This window comes from Saimiri boliviensis, chromosome 11, assembly GCF_048565385.1.
Source record: "Saimiri boliviensis isolate mSaiBol1 chromosome 11, mSaiBol1.pri, whole genome shotgun sequence".
In the NCBI taxonomy this organism is placed as follows: Eukaryota; Metazoa; Chordata; class Mammalia; order Primates; family Cebidae; genus Saimiri; species Saimiri boliviensis.
In genome coordinates, this window is record NC_133459.1 from 79821054 (window position 1) to 79841646 (window position 20593).

Here is a 20593-nt window from a genome sequence, read left to right on the forward strand (position 1 = left end):
GGAGGCAATTGCCAAGCTACAGGCTAGGTGATGGTAACTTGGATGCAGTTGATGACAGTGGAGAGGACAGATTTTAAAGTGTTTGGGAAGTGAAAGCTGTAGGACTTGGAGACAAATTGGAAATAAAATGTAAAGGAGAGGAAGGTGTCACGAGAAGCAGGAGAGTTCTAAGAGATGAAGAAAGATGTGAAATGACAGGAAATACCAGTACAAACAATTATAATTCAGGATGATGAGTCTTACTAAGGAAATGGGAGAGAATTGCTTTGAGAACCCAGGAGAGAATATGTTTGTAAACATTAGGAGGGTTCCTGGGGGGAATTTGCTGGTTTTTTGGACTCACTGTCAAAATAGACAGAAAACAATGTTGAGATTATCTTCCTATGCTTTTCTCCAAAAAGTTAGGTGGTGACTCACTAAAATCAGAACATTTACATAGCTGAATGCTTTATCTTTATGCTTCATTATTTTATTAAACCCTCCTATAACACCACCATCCTAAGCAAACTAACCCAGAAACAGAAAACCAAATACTGCATATTCTGACTTACAAGTGGGAGCTAAGTGATGAGAATACATGACACAAAGAGGGGAGCAACAGACACGGGGGCTGACTTGAAGGTAGAAGTTGGGAGGAGGGAGAGGATCAGAAAAATAACTGTCGGCTACTAGGCTTAGTACCTGGGTGATGAAACAATCTGTGAAACAAATTCCTGGGACATGAGTTTACCTATATCACAAACCTGCAGATAGAGGTAAACTCTTGTCCCTGGGATTTAACTTAAAATAAAAGTAAAAACAAAACAAAGCCTATTCAAAAATGGGCGAAGGATATGAACAGATACTTTACAAAAGAAGACATACAGGAGGCCAACAAACATTTGAAAAAATGCTCATCATCACTGGTCATCAGAGAAATGCAAATCAAAACCACATTGAGATACCATCTCACACCAGTTAGAATGGCGATCATTAAAAAATCTGGAAACAACAGATGCTGGAGAGGATGTGGAGAAATAGGAACACTTTTACACTGTTGGTGGGAATGTAAATTAATTCAACCATTGTGGAAGACAGTGTGGCGATTCCTCAAGGACCTAAAAATAGAAATCCCATTTGACCCAGCAATCCGATTACTGGGTATATATCCAAAGGATTATAAATCATTCTACTACAAGGACACGTGCACACGAATGTTCATTGCAGCACTGTTTACAATAGCAAAGACCTGGAACCAACCCAAATGCCCAACGATGATAGACTAGATAGGGAAAATGTGGTACATATACACCATGGAATATTGTGCAGCCATCAAAAACGATGAGTTCGCGTCCTTTGTAGGGACATGGATGAACCTGGAAACCATCATTCTCAGCAAACTGACACAAGAGCAGAAAATCAAACACCGTATATTCTCACTCATAGGCGGGTGTTGAACAATGAGAACATATGGACACAGGGAGGGGAGCACTACACACTGGGGTCCATTGGGGGGAAATGGGGAGGGACGGAGGGGTGGGGAGGTGGGAAGAGATAGCATGGGGAGAAATGACAGATACAGGTGAGGGGACGGCAGCAAACCACACTGCCATGTGTGTACCTATGCAACAATCTTGCATGTTCTTCACATGTACCCCAAAACCTAAAATGCAATTAAAAAAAAAAAAACAAAACAAACCCCCAAACTCTTCTGTTCTTTATAATATGTTATTCAAAGCTGATTTTCAAATACGAAAATATAATTAGGAAAAGCAAGCATTTCGGTAGCCAGTGCAGACCGTAGATATTGGACCCTAATGGATTTTACCAAGGAAATAGTTATTCTCTCTTCCCTGAAGGAAGTCAGCAGAGGGTGGGGTGGAGTGGTGTTCACTCCATGCTCACTGTTCCTTCTGTGAGAGAAGAATTTCCTTCCTCTAGGGCAGTGGCCCCCAACCTTTTTGGCCCCAGAGGTTGGTTTTGTGGAATACGATTTTTTTTCCACAGACCAGTCAGTTGGCGGAGGGGGATGATTTGGGGATGATTCAAGTGCATTACATTCATTGTGGACTTTATTCCTGTTATTATTCCATTGTAATATCTAATGAAATAATTATACAACTCATCATAATGTAGAACCAGTGGGAGCTCTGAGCTTGTTTTCCTGCAACTAGGTGGTCCCATCAGGGGGTGATGGGAGACAGTGACAGACAATTAGGCACTGGATTCTCATAAGGAGCATGCAACCTAGATCCCTCGCATGCGCAGTTCCCAGTAGAACTTGCACTCCTATGAGACTCTAATGCCGCTGCCGATCTGACAGGAGGCAGAGCTTAGGTGGCAATGCAAGTGATGGGGAGCAACTGTAAATACAGATGAAGCGTTGCTTGCTCACCTGCCGTTCACCTCCTGCTGTGCAGCCCTGTAGCCAGGTTCCTACTAAATGATTCAGTCCAGGGCTGGGGAATTGGGGATCCCTGCTCTAGAGAATCTGGAGGAAAAGGGAAGCAGATCACCCACAGCAGGATGTTGTAGCAAGTTAACACTGAAGAATTGATTGAAGTTTTTTCTGAATGTGTGAGAGCCATATTTCATTTTTCATAAAACAACCAAAAAACATTAGGCAAAAAAAATTACTTTATTTAATAATTTGGAGTATATGCAAGAAAATAATCAATAATGGAAGTTTTCAAAATGCTAGTAAAATTTCTATTTCTGAAAATTGATTCAAATATATATATCGTTGTTTAAAAAAGAAGAGCTGTAATATTTAAACTACAGTTTTACTAGAATGAAAAATTCATTGGAGGATATAAAAAAGAGGCATTAGTATTACAGAATCTTTAATTAGGAAACTGAAAAAAAAAAACCAAAACCCAAACCATGAAGTCCCTAGCTAATGTTGAATACACAAACACCTACTTCTCTTGCTTAAATATTGTTTTGTTTGCAGGTTAATTTTGTTTTATAACATGATTTAAGATGTCAATTCTTAAAGAAATTATTCTGTAAAACTTTAGAATTTCATAATACTAGTTCATATTGATGATAAGAGGTTCTACCATGAAAGTGAATTTTGATCATCCTAGTGTTCACTTACTAATAAATGTTTAAAAAATATATATGGCATTAGTTTTCAGTATGGTATTAGTTTTCTCTTCATGCCTTAACAAATGACCACAAACATTGTGGCTTAAAATAAATGTATCTCACAGTTCTGTAGTTTAGAAAGCTGACATAGGTGTCACTGGACTAAAACCAAATGTCAGTCTAGCTGCATTCCACGTGGGAGTTTCTGTGGCAGAAACTACTTCCAGGCTCATTCAGTTTCTTAGCAGGATTCAGTTCCATGCAGTTGTAGGACTGAAGTCATCATTTTTTTTGCTGGCTTTTGGCCAGGCATCCCGAGCTTCTAGGGGCTATGCAAATTACCTGCTATACTTCTCTCCGCCCCATCTTCTGCCTCATCTTTCTTTCTTTCTTTTTTTTTTTTTTTTTTTTTTTTGAGACGGAGTTTCGCTCTTGTTACCCAGACTGGAGTGCAATGGCGCGATCTCGGCTCACCGCAACCTCCGCCCCCTGGGTTCAGGCAATTCTCCTGCCTCAGCCTCCTGAGTAGCTGGGATTACAGGCACGCGCCACCATGTCCAGCTAATTTTTTGTATTTTTAGTAGAGACGGGGTTTCACCATGTTGACCAGGATGTTCTCGATCTCTCGACCTCGTGATTCACCCACCTCGGCCTCCCAAAGTGCTGGGATTACAAGCTTGAGCCACCGCGCCCGACCTTATTCTGCCTCATCTTTCTTGTTTCCTAGACCACATTTCTTTGACTTCATCTGGAAACAGTCCTCTGATTTTAAAGGCTTGTGTGATTATATTGGGTGTATCTGGATGCACCAGGATAATAATAATCTTTCTATATTAAGGTCCATAACCTTAATTATATCTGTAAAGTCCCTTTGCCAAGTGACAATGTTATATATTCACAGGTTCCAAGGATTCCAGTATGGAAATTTTGGGGAGGGGCTATTTTCCTGCATACCACAAGCATGTATTCCCAAATAGTTATTTGTTTGAATCTTTGGAGTATTCATAGAGTCTAAAAAGCTTTTTAACAAACTAGTAAAAAATTTCTTAAAATAACATGTGTACTGCATTTTCATAAGGAAATTTGTAAATCATACTTATATTAGCTAACATTGTTTTATTTCTTAAATTACCATCAAATTACACATGTTTGGTAACTCCCTTTGAAGTAAATGAGCAACATTTATTCTCTATAAGGCTTCCATTTTAACTAGACACATTAGATATCATTAGCACAAATTCATTATAAATTACATTCCAGATTTCATACAGGGTTTATTTACCCAGAACTTGTTATATATGAAACGTTAACTAAGATAATATTAATATTGGTTTTAGTAAATGCCCTGCAGTTAATGAGAATCTACTTAATATGAGAAGCAATTCTTGCTTTCTTTTGTAATATTCACAATGGACAAATATCTAATCCATGTTTAGTTTATACTTATTAATCTAACCATTCTACATTTATTTTCATTCTAATGATATATGTAAATTCAAAAGCATAATTTAAGATAGATGGATTGTGAATTTCAAGCTTTGGTACTTTATGTCATTAATTATGCTAAAAGGTACATAAATTCTCTATAATTACCTGGCTTATCACTATTTTAATGTAACGTCTTCTTTTAAAAATGTAATTTGGTTTTTTTTTTGCATTAGTCCTTGATTCATGTTTTATCCAAGCACTGCAGTCTTGGATAACCCCTGCAGAGATGGATCTGTTCCTAACAAGGTTTTTTTTTTTTTTTTTTTTTTTTTTTTTTTTTTAAACTTGGTAATGATTATAATACTGATGACAATCCCTGTCACTCTTTTTAGGCTACAGCTTTTCAAGGCAGAGTGGTGCTCTGTGATCCTTCTTAAGCCCCTGTTTAAATGTAAATTAGCGGAGACCAATTTACATTACCTATTCCAGGCATCCATATGCAACACCAGATTGCAAAAAGAAATATTTGTAAGGAGCTATCCCTATATTTATCTTATGACACTCATCACTATGACACTTTAGTGCTTGAGCAGCCAAACTAGAATCATTTCAATTATCAACCTATGAAAAAAAATCATCTAAAAGAAAGACTCTGGTGTCTTTCAAAGCTGGATTGAGTAAAAGGGAACGACTTTTAGTGTTCTTGTTCTAACTAGATAGCAGTTTGGTCCGAAGGGTTATTTGCATCTTTTCCTGAATTAGAGAGATTAAATGCCCTTCACTGAATTTTGAAAGGCAGAAAGAGACTTTAGATGATCTGACATCACCTTTGCTACTGTAGAATTTAATTTTTAAAGTGTTCCAGCTCTAGGTAAATGATGGTACAGTATCATGGGCAGAAGGTAATTATGAGCAGTGTTCATGCACAAGGAGAAAGAAAAGCAGCAAGACCATTCTCCCAGACTGCAGAAGGCAAAAAGGCAGTGAAAATTTGGACTTCACTTTTGAAAAAAGAAAGTACATTTTTCTAAATTTTCATCAAGTTTTCGACTTAACATTAACTTCGGTGATTTAGTATCCTATTAATTTAGAACTTGACTGGAAATTTTTCTTATCAGCCCAAGTAGAGTTATTATCACCAAACCTCCATCACCTGATAATGGGCCAGAAGAACAGAATACACTCCTTGTTGGTATTTAGTGAATGGGTAAAATCTCTTTGGTTTGCTTTACACAAGATATCACCTAAAATCCTTGGATTGAGTGTCTTTGCTTTCTCATTTATTATCTATGGAACTTTATTTCTGCGGGCCTAACTATTTCAGATGGCAAAATTGGGTCCATATTACCCATTTCAGAGATTTGTTTTAATGGCTAATGGAGATCATGGTGATGGAATCTTTTGCTTATGTTTATCATGTAAGTGTGCAATCAATGGAAGATGCTATTCCTGCTTTCATATTATTTAATTAGATGCTCATAACAAATCTGTGAAACAGACAAGAAAGGCATTATTATTACCATTTCACTGTTAAAGAAATTGAAGCTCACAATTAGTTAGAGGCTTTCTTGTACATGATGAAAGGTCCACAGTCATTTCCACCTCTCCAGGCTGCTTCTCAGCTGTGCCATTTCCCATCTAGATACGAAAGAAACATAGAGTATTTTTTTTAATTAAAGATATGGAATCACTTATCCTGTGCATAACACTGCTAATTGTGCCAGAGGAAACAGAGCACAGTTGTTATCCATGCTTCCTGTTCATCAGACATGAGGCCTGTGGTACTTGGTTCATGGCCCTTCTTGGCTCAGAGAGTTGACTCAGAAACATAACCATGGTGTTGAGGTCAGCATTAGTATAGTACTGTTGATAACATACATGCTGTTACATATCAAGGACTTAGTGCTACAACTGGCTTTATTCTTCATTTTTCTATTCAAAATAATCACTCCTCATTATCCATTATTTTTCCTTTTTTCTCCTCATTGAGTAGACTTTTACTGGAAGATAGGCAGTTAAGCCTGACCTCTCTAGTGAGTAAATGCATTATTTTCTTTATAGGTTTATTTTAATGTCTCTGAAAAAGCAAAATGATTAGCCTTGAAAGTGAAAATACAGAGGACTTTTTTTCCCATCTATCTATTGAAATTAGCTAGCACTGGGTACTTAGTAACAATGTTAATAAGACATTTGAATTTCTCTTCCTTGACATAGAAATTAAATAGCACTGGTTGAAGAAAACATACATTTTTAAAAAAATGTTGGATTGTAAAGAGGAAAGTAGATGATATAGGGTTGGAAAGGCGTGATACCTTTCCTCACCCAATGTAAGGGTCATGGTTGGCACTCCTATAACAAAAGACAGGTTAACAAGGGAAAAGTGTAACAAACTTATTGAATCAAAATTTTATGTGAAATGGGGAGCCTGCAACAATGAAGACTCAAAGACATGAGGAAAACTATTTTTATGCTAATTTCAGTGAAGAATTGACAGCTATGTAGAAATGTGATTGGGCAACAGGGTATGATTTAATGGTAACAGATTGAGTGGGAAACCCAGGAAGGCCTGTCCAGTTTCTTCTTGGCCACTCTGTGTAGCATTCCTTCCTTCTGGGTATAGGATAGGACCCCTCTGGAATGAGGGTCTTATGACCTACTATCAGACAGGTAGGTCAGATGATTTCTTTATGGCCATCTCCTACACAGAAAAACAGAGGAAAGTTAGAATAATAGTTTTAGGTTTTATGGCTTGTGTTGGAGAAGAATTCTAGTTTCTGTGATGTGTCTTAGGAAATAGGAATTCTGCTTTTCGTGATGCATTTTGGGCGAGACAACAGGGCAGGAGATAAGAGGAGAGGAGAAGACCAGAGAGAGTTGGCTTCTGAGGTCTTCCAATCTCCTTTGGTTCAAAGTACTCAACATACCAAAGCAGTATAATTTGGGGTATCGTTTTTGGAGCCCCAACAATTTTCTTATAAACTTTTTTTTACAATACCAAAAAGAGCCAGCATAGTCTTTTGAGAGACACAAGGAGATGACTGAAGTTCCCTGCAACCGGAGTAGGTTGTCTTTGATCACATAACATGCTGACGGATGGCTGCTGGTTTCAACAACATAAACATAGAAGAACTAAGCAGGTGGATTGAGTTAGATGTTGGTATGTTTGTGTGTGTGTGTGTGTATGTTGTGGAAGTGAGATTAGGTGAACTTGCTAGGTATTAAGAATGGAAGAAAGAATAAAAGTAAGATACAATGGCACACACAAACAGTCTGGATGCTTCAAAACCCTAAGCCCTGATTTTGGTCAGAATCCAATGGAGCACACACTTTGTATGTCTCCCACAGCTTATCACTGCCCCTGCCTGCCTTCATTCCATTAGCTCTGTTTTTAATTTGTTGGGTAATAAGACAACTCTAGGGAGCTATATTTTTTCCCCTCCAGTTTCATTTCAATATGAGCTCTGTGTAACTGGAAAAATCTGTTTTAAGGCAAATAGCATGACCCACAGCATAAGACTATTTCTGAATGATAGAGAACCAGCTTGGTTATAGCAAATTCCAGCAACCTTCTTCTTTGAACTTGTTCCTTATAGCTCAGTCTTAAAGCATTTGTCTTGTCATTGGAAAGATGGACTAGTTGTCATAGGTTTTGCCTTTTTTTAATTGAAATTATACAGGCAAGAGACAGGAAGTGGCCAGAATAGCCATTCACTGTGTAAATGGGAACAAATAAAATCTTACTGGATGCACTTCCACAAATCATTGTTAAAATCACAGAAGATTGCCCTTATTCTGAATTCTAGATGTCCATAATACTTTAAAATCCAGACAAACTGACAGAGCATAATGAACTACTTTTTCAAGGTATCTCTATGGGATTATAGGGTACATGTTTCTTTTATGATAAACTGTGATCATATATCTGGATTTTAGAACTGGAAGGTGTTTTATAAACCAGCTAATTTAATCACCATTTAATAGATATATTAACTGAATCATAGAGAGACCAAGGAACTTGCCTAATTTTACATAGGAAGTTAGTGAAAAGTTCTGAATAAGAACAAATTTAAATCTCTAGGAAATTTCACATGTTGGAAAAATCTAGGCATTTTGAGGAAAAGACATGAAGAAACTGAAAATTATTGCTAAATGAACTATAATGAAGATATTCTAATTTGATTCATCCAACAACAGGAACAATTACGCTACTCTTTTCAGACCTAAGTGATATGTGGCTTCCCGATAATCCAGTTCTTTCAGCTGTAGCTACCCAACATGCCTCTTTCTGGTGAATGTCGCCTCACAGCTGAAGCAAGTTGATGGGGCACTGCAGTTCCCCGGGTGCTCTTTGTTCAGCAAGGAACCAGAGAACTTCAGTCTCAGGGACTGTGAATCCACCACCTTTCATCAGTCTGAAATGCATTTTAAATCAATGTCAGGCTGGCTGCAAAATTGACGTCGCCAACTTCATAGTAACTCCAGCTGTCCCACAGTCCCGGGAGTACCTATCCCAATTACATATGATACAACATAAGAAATGAGCAAAAACAATAATTTTATGCGAGCCGACTGAGATAAGAGACAAAAAAGACAAAATTATAAAACTGCAGAATCAAAAACAATACTCCTAGCCAGAGCCTGTACAGGGGAAAAAAAAAAAAAAAAAAAAAAAAACAAACCTCTTGGGCATATTATCATGCATGTAAAGAAACCATATATGAATAGAAGCTTTATGTTGCTATATACACCAAAGTGAAACTATAAAATTTTGGTGTCTTCTCTGGAGAATGTTGAAAATCTTTCTTTTGCTTTTGTCTGGCATTTCTGAAGCTATTTTTCTCACATCTGACTTTGGTTAGTCAGTATTTCAAACATTATTATACTGAAAACATTATTATATTGAAAACTCAAGTAAAATGATTTTGCCTGTAGGTCTCAGATTCCACTCAGCATACTTTAATTATTAGTAAGGAAGGTTTGATTTTTTGCCATATTGAAACCAGTCTCCTTAATACTTCAAGGATGCAAATATTTTTGGCTTTAATTTCATGTCACTAATGTAGTCATCAGAGTTTGCACACTTAATTATTCACTATTTCCCTGATTGGCGATTACCTGACCAGAAGTGGAAAAGCATTCCATGAGGTAGTGCTTAACAGCTATTTTTCTGCATGGACAATTTGACTAAATGTATTTTTGCTACATTGACACATTTGAACAGAACATAATGGCCTGATAATGTCCCTTGCTCAATTGGCATCACTTGGAAAGTTGGAGAGAATTTGGGTATGCTGGATGATGTTTTAATATTGTTTAAAGTAGAGGGGAAAGCTGGGCACCAGGGCTCACACCTGTAATCCCAGCACTTTGGAAGGCTGAGGTGGGTGGATCACTTGAGGTCAGGAGTTTGAGATCAGCCTGGCCAATATGATGAAACTCTGTCTCTACTAAAAATACAAAAATTAGCCGGTGTGGTGGCGGGTACCTATAATCACAGCTACTTGGGAATCTGAGGCAAGAGAATTCCTTCAACCAGGGAGGCAAAGGTTGCAATGAGCCAAGATTGCACCACTGCACTCCAGCCTGGGCGACAGAGTGAGACTCTGTCTCAAAAAACAAAACAAAACAAAAATAAAAACAAAAACAAAAAAGCAAAGTGAGGGGAAAATAAGGTGTTCTTTGTAACCAGACATAAGGGAAAGTAATAAGTAAAAAAAATAAGACAGGACAAAAAATGTGACTATCTGAAAAAGAAAATGGAAGCTGACTTTTCTGTCTCTGTCAGTTGCTTGGGAGAAATAGGATGTAGGAGTGGAAAACAGAATTTATTTTTAATATATTGAGAAACAACAAAGGGCGATGGGTAAACACTCAGATTGTGGAGCCAGAATTTCCAGGCTTGAATCTTATCTTTGACACTTTCTGCTGTGTCAACAATAGCAAACTGCTTAATCTAAGCTAAGCCTCAGTTATTCAGATCTGAAATAGGGCTAATAATAGTATCTACCTCATAGATCCACTGGGAAGATTCCATGAGATAAACCATGTCCTGAACCTAATCCAGGGCATGACCCTCTGTAAATGTTAGCTGTTATTATTATTAAATCTCAAGAGCGTGTTGTGGTTCTGTAAGGGAGAGCTCTAAGGAAAACTGTAAAGCCAGACCAAGAGAATATAAAATTAGTTTTGTAGATAAAAGGCACTTGATAAGACAAATGTATGCTGCATGGCTACAATGTAAACTTGCTGGAAATAGCTTTAAGAGTGTGGGATCGTAGTACCAATTTTATGTTGGAAGAAAAGTGGGGTTATTATATTTTAGGTCCAAGTAGAATTGCCTAATCGATTCCATACGCGGTGTAAGACTATATGCCTGGCGTACTTTCCCCAGCTCTATTCGTAGGGGGAGAGGAAGATATCTAGTAGAAGGTGACTTGGCATACTAAGCAGCACAATCTGTATTTTCATTGTCCCAGGAGATCCTGGTGAGACGAGGAGCTGCAGACATTGCTGGAAAGGCGACACGAGTTTCCATCCAGTCTTCTTAGGCCAGAAATCTTGAGGCCAGAGCAGTGATTCATCACAAGACCATGCTTGCCCTAAAGGGAACCCTGAACTTTGGTAGTTAAACTGTTTGGTAGAGACTAAGTGGTAATACACAGGTGCATTACAGTGGGGTAGAAGGGGCAGGTTCCTCTGTGGGTTGCAGTTTTCATATCTTTAAAATTATTACAATCAAAACTTTCTCACTGCTGAGTTATAAAATTAAAAGATATCACTTGTTTAAAAACCTACCTAGTCCAAACTTTAGTAGGTAGTAGTCGTAACTACAATTGCTAATTCCTTTCCCTTCACCTGTTTTTTCAGTGTTTTTTCCACTATTCTTTTAGATACATTATTGCTTTTAAGTCCCATTGTGACATTTTGTTGAGAGAACGATGACTTCTCAATCATTTTTTTTTTTTTGCCTACTTAATTTAGTCGATAACCTATTGCATTTCCCTTGGCATTGTACATTTCGTTTGTCTATTTTCTTTGTCCTGTGATGGATCAGCTGCCTTCTGTGCTCAACATCTTCTATTTGCTCTTCTAGATCCATTTACCTTTTTCCTGACTCTGCTCTGCTTTAATAATGGACTCTATCCATGGTCCCATGTTTTCTGTTTTCTGGATGGGTTTGACCACTAGAGAAAGGGAAAACATTGAATATGAGGAATGTATTTAATCAGCTCCCCTCCTATAGGGTCACCCTGAGCTGGCTGCATTGGTAAGGTGGTCCTCTCTGTCTCCTCATTAAGATTAACAACGCTGCGCCCCTTCCCATCAGACCTGGTGGTAGCTTCCCACTGCTTCTAGCCCAAGACCTTAATAAATAGCTCCCTTTTAAACTCCTCTCTAATTACCCAGTTTAAACATGCTATTTATTTCCAACTAAAATCCTGAGAGAGCAGACTGCCTTTATACCTGGATTCCACCATTCTTGAATGTCATTTTTCTATATTAAAATAAGTACCTACCTTACATCCAGAAAGCTTCAAATTGATAAGAAAAATCAAATAACATTTAAACATGTCTCAATATAGATAGCTCTGGTTTCAAGGTTTCACTGATCTAATTATTAGGTGCCCCAGTGGATGAATTTCTGATCTGTAAGTACATTTTTTTCATGTCTTAGTATACAAGCTGGAACCTGGCTAATGATATAACATATGTCGTAGAATTTCTTAGTTACAAGTGAAAGTGTGGGTTGAAAAACTACCTATTGGGTTCTCACTACGTAGGTGACAGAACCCGTACCCAAACCTCAGCATCACACAATATATCCATCTAAAAAACTTACACATGTAACCCTGTATAGAAAATAAAAGTTGAAATTTAAAAAAAAGAAATGAAATATCTTTTTAAAATTAGGCCAGGTGTGGTGCCTCACGCCTGTAATTCCAGCACTTTGGGAGGCTGAGGCGGGCAGATCACGAGGTCAGAAGATTGAGACCATCCTGGCCCACATGGTGAAACCCTGTCTCTACTAAAAATACAAAAAAATTAGCTAGGTGTGGTGGCGCATGCCTGTAATCTCAGCTACTTGGGAGGCTGAGGCAGAAGAATCACTTAAACCAGGGAGTCGGAGGTTGCAGTGAGCCGAGAATGCGCCACTGCACTCCAGCCTGGATGACAGAGTGAGACTCTGTCTCAGAAAAAAAAAAAAAGAAAAAAAAAGAAATTAAATCTGTTTTTCACATCTGAGGAAAATCAAATGGCCTTTAGCATATACTTTACAAACATGGTATAAGGAAATGTAAATGACATAATGGTCAATTATGAGACTGACATATTTTCTCTTATTTTGGGGTGCTCTGTTAAAATTCAGAGTTCAGTATTATACTACAACACATATTTTAGGAGTACTATTAGATGTGTGCTATGTTAGTATTGGAAGTTCCTCAGTTTGTAGCCAATAGGGCAGTAGACGTTGGATCAGAAAAATATCTGACACACACTGATGTGTACACTCAAAAAGCAAAAACGTTAGGAGAAATACCTAAATCATGTAGATGATGGGGTGATGGATGTAGTCAACCACGATGCTATGTAACAAACCTGAACGTTCTGAACATGTGTCCCAGAACTTAAAGTACAATTTAAAAAGAAGCAAAAACTAAATCTTTTTTCTATATTTCTAGAGAATTTTAAAAAATATTTCTTTGGTTCATAAGTATTCTCTAGAACACATAAATGTTAAAACAGAATTTAACATTATGGTGCACAAAGAATTGTCTATTTCTGTTTGTATGATGAAAATAACATCAATACAAAAAAACCTGTAAAAATTCCACAGTTTGTCCAATGCTACTTTATTCCAAGTATAGTACTGCAAATGTAATGACAGTTGTGTTAATTATATGTTATACTAATGTAATATATAAAATATATGATGTATTACAAATATGTATGTGTATGTGTGTATGTATGCATGTGTATATATGTACACACATATATATTCTATTTATTGATTTATTAAGAAAATATTTGTTGAGAGACATGGTCTCTGTCCTCATGGACATTACATATAATTAAGCATTTGTTATATATTTGAGTTATTTTCTCCATAAAGAACGCTAGTATTTAGGACTATTTAGAAACATACAGGAAAATGAGAGAAATATTGTTAATCGAGGCCTTTTAATAACAGTAGATCTCTCTTAGGTTTAGAAAACAACTGATCTCACATATATCCAAATATTAGCTCTCAAGATACCTTTTTCTCATTCCTACTTTTAATGTTAATAAAAGTTAAACTTTCTCTGATTCTCAGTTTATAATTTTAAGGATATATTTCAGTCATACTGTTAAGTTATTACAACCTAAAAATTATAGCATTTGATCTTATTTAGATATTTATTTAATCTAAATAAGATAATATCTCTGAGACATCTAGTTTTCATACATACTTGCATTTTTGCTAGGAATGATCATCTTTCTGTGCTGCTGGAAAAATGCTGTTTTTCCAGCCACGTAGAAAGATGATCACTCCTAGCAAAACATCATGGTCTGAGCTCTAGTTTTATGTACTATGTACAGTTTGCAAGTTATAAAAAAAGAATAAGTGATACATTGTCTATGGTATATGTTTAGGGGTTGCTCAAATAGGATCCAAGCAAGGGCACGCATAATGACAAGCTGGCAGAGGGCAATTCAGGGACCCTAATGACCTCCCAAGATAGCTTCAAAGATTTCATTAATTTTACAAGCATTGCAAGAGCAAATAAGAAAACAATAATGTAAATATAACAGTGAATATAATCTGATAATAAAAATAAAGATAATAAATTATTAATGTCACAAGAAAATGAAAATATTGTAGAAAAATGTAATAGAACTACACACGATACAGCCATAACCATACATTTAAAAAGGCATTAAATTGCAAGTGTTCCCAGCATGGTCACCCAAGTCGGGTTTCATGCAATAGATGATGGTTCACTTGATACTTCCTAAAGGTTAGAGAGCAGCAGGGGTAGAAAAATTCATTTGTCATTTGAGCTCTTATGAATGACTAAGAGTAATATGTTCTCATCCACATTCACCAAGCAACTGCAGGAAGAGTGGGAGGCACTCTTGGTGGAGGCCTGTGACATCCAATGCAAGAACCAAAAGATGTACAGCTGTTGATGAAGGAAGGGAATGCTGTTTAGTGTGGGTGGGGAAAGAGTATCTTCGGAAAGGAAGGCAGGATTCTATCAGGAAGGAAATTCAGATTGCATGATTTTGAAATTACTGATCCTGAGAATAGTATGGAAGTAAACTTGAGTCCTCATAGCATTTATGATCTGCAATAACCAACCCAACAATGTTTCTTCCTATCCCTCATGGATATGTTTGCAAGACTACAGCGCCACAAGGAGATGTTATCAAACGTGGCTGTGCATAACCGTCCACATGTAAGAGAGTGCAGACCTGCCCTAAATAATTTTTCTTCATTAACCTGCAGGATTATTTTGAAGTGCTTTAAGTGGGAAAAAAAAGTTACAAGATATAATTGACAAAAATTTTAACAGAATTTTCATAAAGCCTTTACAAGATTAAATCATAAAAAAAGATCAGAGAGGACTACTGGGGATTAAAAACTGTTTATAGAAGAAATTACAAAGAATAAGCATCTACGGGCCATTTTCTGTATGATGAAAGGTAAACGGATTCCCGAAGGACTAAACTCTGAGTAGAGAGCTTTAGTATATTTATGACCTATGAGGGGAAGGATTGCAAACTTTGCTAGTGATACAAGGTTATTTAGATTGAGGATGAATAAAATCTCAGAACCTAATTTCAGATTTGAAGAGTATTTTTCAAATTCTTGAAATATGTAAAGAGCTTTAAAACTCTTGACATGAAAGTGTATATATGCAAGAAGAATGTCATGGCTTACTCCATTGAGTACTTACTTTATTCAGTCTCAAGTAGGCCAGCATTTTAGTCACTGGCCAAGAAATTTCTATAAAGTTTGTGAGGTGCAGAAATCCTTGGGATGTACGTCATTGGGTGCTTTAAATGTACTATATAAAGCATTAGTGGGGAGAAATTATAAAAATTATAACACTATAACCGTTTCATTTTTAAAATGAGTTATCTGTATATTAAGTGCTGATGGTATAAGTTAAAAGCACATAGAGAGAGCTTAAATATATGAGTGGGGCACAAAACGCATACTCTTATTTTCCATTGTCTCTGGCCACTTTCAGGCATAATACATATCAATTAACTTTCTAATCCATTAATAAGGATGGTTTCTCACCTGCATGTGCTCAAATGGAAGTCTAGAAATATCCCAATCCAAGACTGCAGTGGGTTATTTTGCCTCTTTGCTTTAGTTTATAATTTATTGCTGAAATCAAACCACACCATATCTAGTGTAACTCTGTACTTTATTTGAGGGTGTAAAATTAGTATATCTTGATGAAAAAAAAAAGGTTTTTCTGATTATGTACTTTGTGACATAGGTGAATTTATCCGGAAAACCTTTAATAAGGAAACTGCACAAGTTAGTGGGTATCTGAAGATGACATGAGGCAACATGGAATTTTCAATGTGCTGGAATGAAAAGGGACCACTTGCTGAGTGTCAGTCCTGTAATATCCACCCCATGCCAGAGCTCACTTCTGAGAGTAAAGTCCTTGTATTCATCAGAAAAATAAAATGGGTGAAAATGAATGAAAATCATGGAATCTTCACATCAAATAGTATTACCATGAGCAAATGACGAAAGAATCGTCTAATGTGCAACCACTTGGACAGTTCTGCCAGCACTTACAGGAGAGAAACTGAAGAAATCATGTGACACTCTCTGAAAATATAAATTACAAAAAAGAAAAAAAAAAAAGAAGTAAGCTAGGAGAAAAAAGAGCTGGGGACTAGTACTTTCTGAGATTTAAGTTTAGGAGCTGAGCCTTGTCAGTTTTTATTAGTTAATAAGATTGAGGAAGTTAAAGAGACTATATTCTGGGTACAACACTAACAGCCTTCAAAGTATATATCTTTTTTACAATTTTTTCCCAGAATGTTCTTTTTTCTTACTTGACAGTCTCTCAGAGGATTTAGTCCACTCTTCCAACTTTAACTTCCACTTACATCCTGATGACATCTAAGTAAATATTTCCAGCCCCGATGTCTCCCAGAAGTTCTAGACGTGAATTTCCAAATGTCGACTGGACAGGGGCTTCCAGATGCTTTACATGCATCTCAAACTCAACCTGTTTGTTGTTTCCTGTTCCTTCTATTTTGGAGCTCCCTGTGTTCATTATCTTAGTTGATGCACCACTGTACACCCAATTACCAAAGCTGAAAGTGTGAAAGTCAGGCTTACCTCCTCTCCCTTCTATCTCCCTAAATGCAGTCCATCAGGAAAACTTTTCAATTATATTTTCCAAAGATTTTACTAAGCCCACTCTTTTTTTTCTGAGAATATTGCTCTAGTTGGGATCTTTATCATTTATTTTCCAGATAATGCCATAGTTCTCACTTAACTTCATTGAGGCCAGCCTCTTCTCTAATCTGTATTCCATATAACTCCCAGTAATGTTTCTTAAATTGGCACATACATGTCCCCACCCATTCTCCTCAAAATCTTCACATGGTTCCCAAATTTCTAAACAAGTAGTCCAAACTTCTTATCTTGTACTGTATCCACCAGGAACACTGGATTCAGTGGTTATTCCATGAGGGAAGCCATGATTTTATGCTTCCTTTTCTTATTCTAGAAATTCTCTGTTTACAATTACCTTCTGTACAATTTCTTCTTATAAACGTATAAAACTTCCGGTTAACCTTTAATTCCCCAATCAAATACCACGTCTTCTGTCAGACTTTTCTGACTCTTTTGTGCAATTATTATTATTATTACTATTTTTTGAGATGGAGTCTTGCTCTTTCACGTAGGCTGGAGTGCAGTGGTGTTGTATCAGCTCACTGCAACCTCCATCTCCCAGATGTAAGTGATTCTCCTGCCTCTGCCTGCCAAGTAGCTGGGATAACAGGTACATACCAGGCCTGGCTAATTTTTGTGTTTCGTGGAGATGGGGTTTCATTATGTTTGGCTAGGCTCGTCTGGAATTCCTGACCTCAGGTGATCCGCCCACCTCAGCCTCCCAAAGTGCTGGGATTACAGGCATGAGCAACCACAACCGGCCTCTTTTGTGCAATTATTTATTCTTCTGGGCTCACTTAATTCACCTACTACCTCATTAAAACATGAAACAAATTATATGAAAAGTCTTTTTAAATGGTTTGGTTCAGTGTTTATTCTTATATGCTTCACTATTTCTTTTTAACTTATTTTTTAATCCTACTTTTTTCCTTTTATGACACAAGATAGTTGAAGATGAGACCTTTGCATAACTAGTGCCATATAAAGGATTCAACACATAGTAGGGTGTTTAATGAGTGAACCAGATAATCTTTTAATGAGAGGAAGATGTGAAAATAGGGGTCTGAGAGATTTAAATAGCTGTTGTGGACTATGGGAAAGTTGTTGAATAAGAAGAAGTAAAATGATTTCTAAATAATACTGAGGTTTACCTGAGACTGGAAACCATATCTTTGTTAAGGGTCTAGTCAGCAGGTGTGTTGCTGTAGGTAAGGCATGGCAACAAAGAAGAGAAGAGAATTTAAACTTATGATAACAACAATATGGATGAAATAATTATCCCAGAGGTCTCAGACAGTAGTTAATAAATAAAGTAATATTGAACAATTGGTCAAGGTGAGCCTGAGACCATGAACGTTCTCCTCCTGCAAAACTGGCACCATTATGGGAAACCCAGTTTTCATATAAGGTGAGGAACAGAGGTAATGTTCTAGGATAATAATCACATAATTTCCAAGTTTCTTTTAAAACTAATAGGGATGTTAGTATTGCAAAACTGGTAGCAGAAATACCAGAGAAAAACTTGCTTTGGATCTGGATTTCTGACTGTTGAACTGAGTAAATTCATAGGTGGTCAGAAGCAGCAGGGAAATTGCAATTCAAAGGAAATGAATGAGCTACAGGATCCACTTGGAAGTACCTGTTACTACTTACTACTTTCTGTCATTGTTTTTCTTCTGCCGGATCTTTGCGATTGGCATGAAATTTTTTTTTATAAAAATATCTAACTTTAACTACTTAACTATCCATCCACTACTCTATTTCTTTCCTCATCTTTATAGCAAACTCCTTGAAAAAATTTTACTCATTTTCTCTACTTCCTCTTTTCCATTGTCCCTTGATCCCAAGATTTTTGTTCTATGACTCCACTGAAACTCCTTTCCAACTTCACCAAAGGTCTCTAAGTTACTACATCTAATTCATAATTCTTGGTCCTTCTCTTAACTGGCTTATTGGCATCATGATGAAATTGATCACTCTCTCTTCCTTAAAATGCTTGTTTTTCATTTGACTTCTAGGACTCCACATTCCTTTGTTTTCCTTCAGTTTAATTGGCTGCTTTTCTCCAGTTTTCTATGTTGGTTGCTGGTTTCTATTGCACGCCATTGGGCACTCCAGGGAAGAGCCCTTAGACACATTCTTTCTCTTTCTCCCTCTCTCATTACCCTATGCTCACTTCTTAGTTTATCTTATCTACTCTTGTGGCTCTAATTCATATTTATCATGGATAATTCCCAAGTGTGTGTTCTCTGACTGAGTATCTCTTTTAACTCTAGACTTAACTGTGCACTTTACATTTCAACTCAGGTGGACAATTCACATCTCACACCTACTATATCCAAAACCACATGACTAATCTTTCTTTCAACCTGCTCTTTCTGCAATAGTTTTCATCTCAGTTAATGGTAATCCTATTCTTCTAGTTGTTTAGGTTAAAGTTGTTGAATAATCTTCGACCTATTTCCTCTTCTCACACCCCACATTTAATCTTACCACAAAGCCTATTAGCTCTACTTATCAAATATATATTAACTATGACCATGTTTATCATCCTTCACTCTCTTTTCTGGCCAAAGCTCCCAACGTCTTCCAGCTAGTATGTTGCAGTGGCCTTACAAATGTTTTCTTGGCTTATTTTGAACTATCTTCAGTATAGCAGCCGAGTGAGCCTCTATAAATGATAATCAAAATGTCCTAATATTCCTGTGCCCCAAACTGCCCAACAGCACTTTTTCTACCCCTCCCATTCCCCTTCTGGTTTTGTCTGATATGACTCTTGCCTTCACTGTGCCTCTTGACCTCACTCTGTCATCATTAGGGTTCTTCAAGCATACCAGGCAAACTCTTGCCTCAGTGCTTTTAAAATACTTACAGTTTCCTTTGCGTAGAATGTTCTTTTTTAAGAAACCCAAATAATTTGCTGTCTGACTTCTTAAATTTCACCTTCGCAGTGAGGCATCCCCTGGCTACCTGTGTGAGTCTGTTCTCATGCCACTAATAAAGACATACCCAAGACTGGGTAATTTATAAAGGAAGAGGTTTAATGGACTTACAGTTTCTCATGGCTGGGAGGCTTCACAATCATGGCTGAAGACAAAAAGCGGCAAAGTCTTATCTTACATGGTGGCAGGCAAGGTAGTGTGTGCAGGGGAACTTCCCTTTATAAAACCCTCAGATCTCATGAAACATATTCACTATCACGAGAACAACACAGGAAAGACCAACCTCCACAATTCACTTACCTCCTACTCGGTCCCTCCCATGACATGTGGGAATTATGGGAGCTACTATTCAAAATGAGATTTGAGTGGGGACACAGCCAAACCATATCACTACTTGATCTAAAATTCTAAAACTTCCCATTTCTCCTTCTCCCTCTTCCATTTTTTCCCTTAGCACATTTCTATTTAACAAGACCTAGCATTTTCTAAGAGCAAGTCACTGTCCCAAATGCTGATAAAATATTAACTTTTTAAATAACATAACAATGCTTTGGACTCAACATCATTAGTCCCATTTTACAGATGAGAAAACTGAAACCCTGAATGCTGGTACAAGTCCTAACATGTGTGATGGATTATACTGTTTACTGAGAATGATGGCAAGAAAAACCATGCTGGCCCCTCAAGTGGAAAACTGCTCAGGGAGTTCTAAGATAGTAAACAGTTTATGTATATC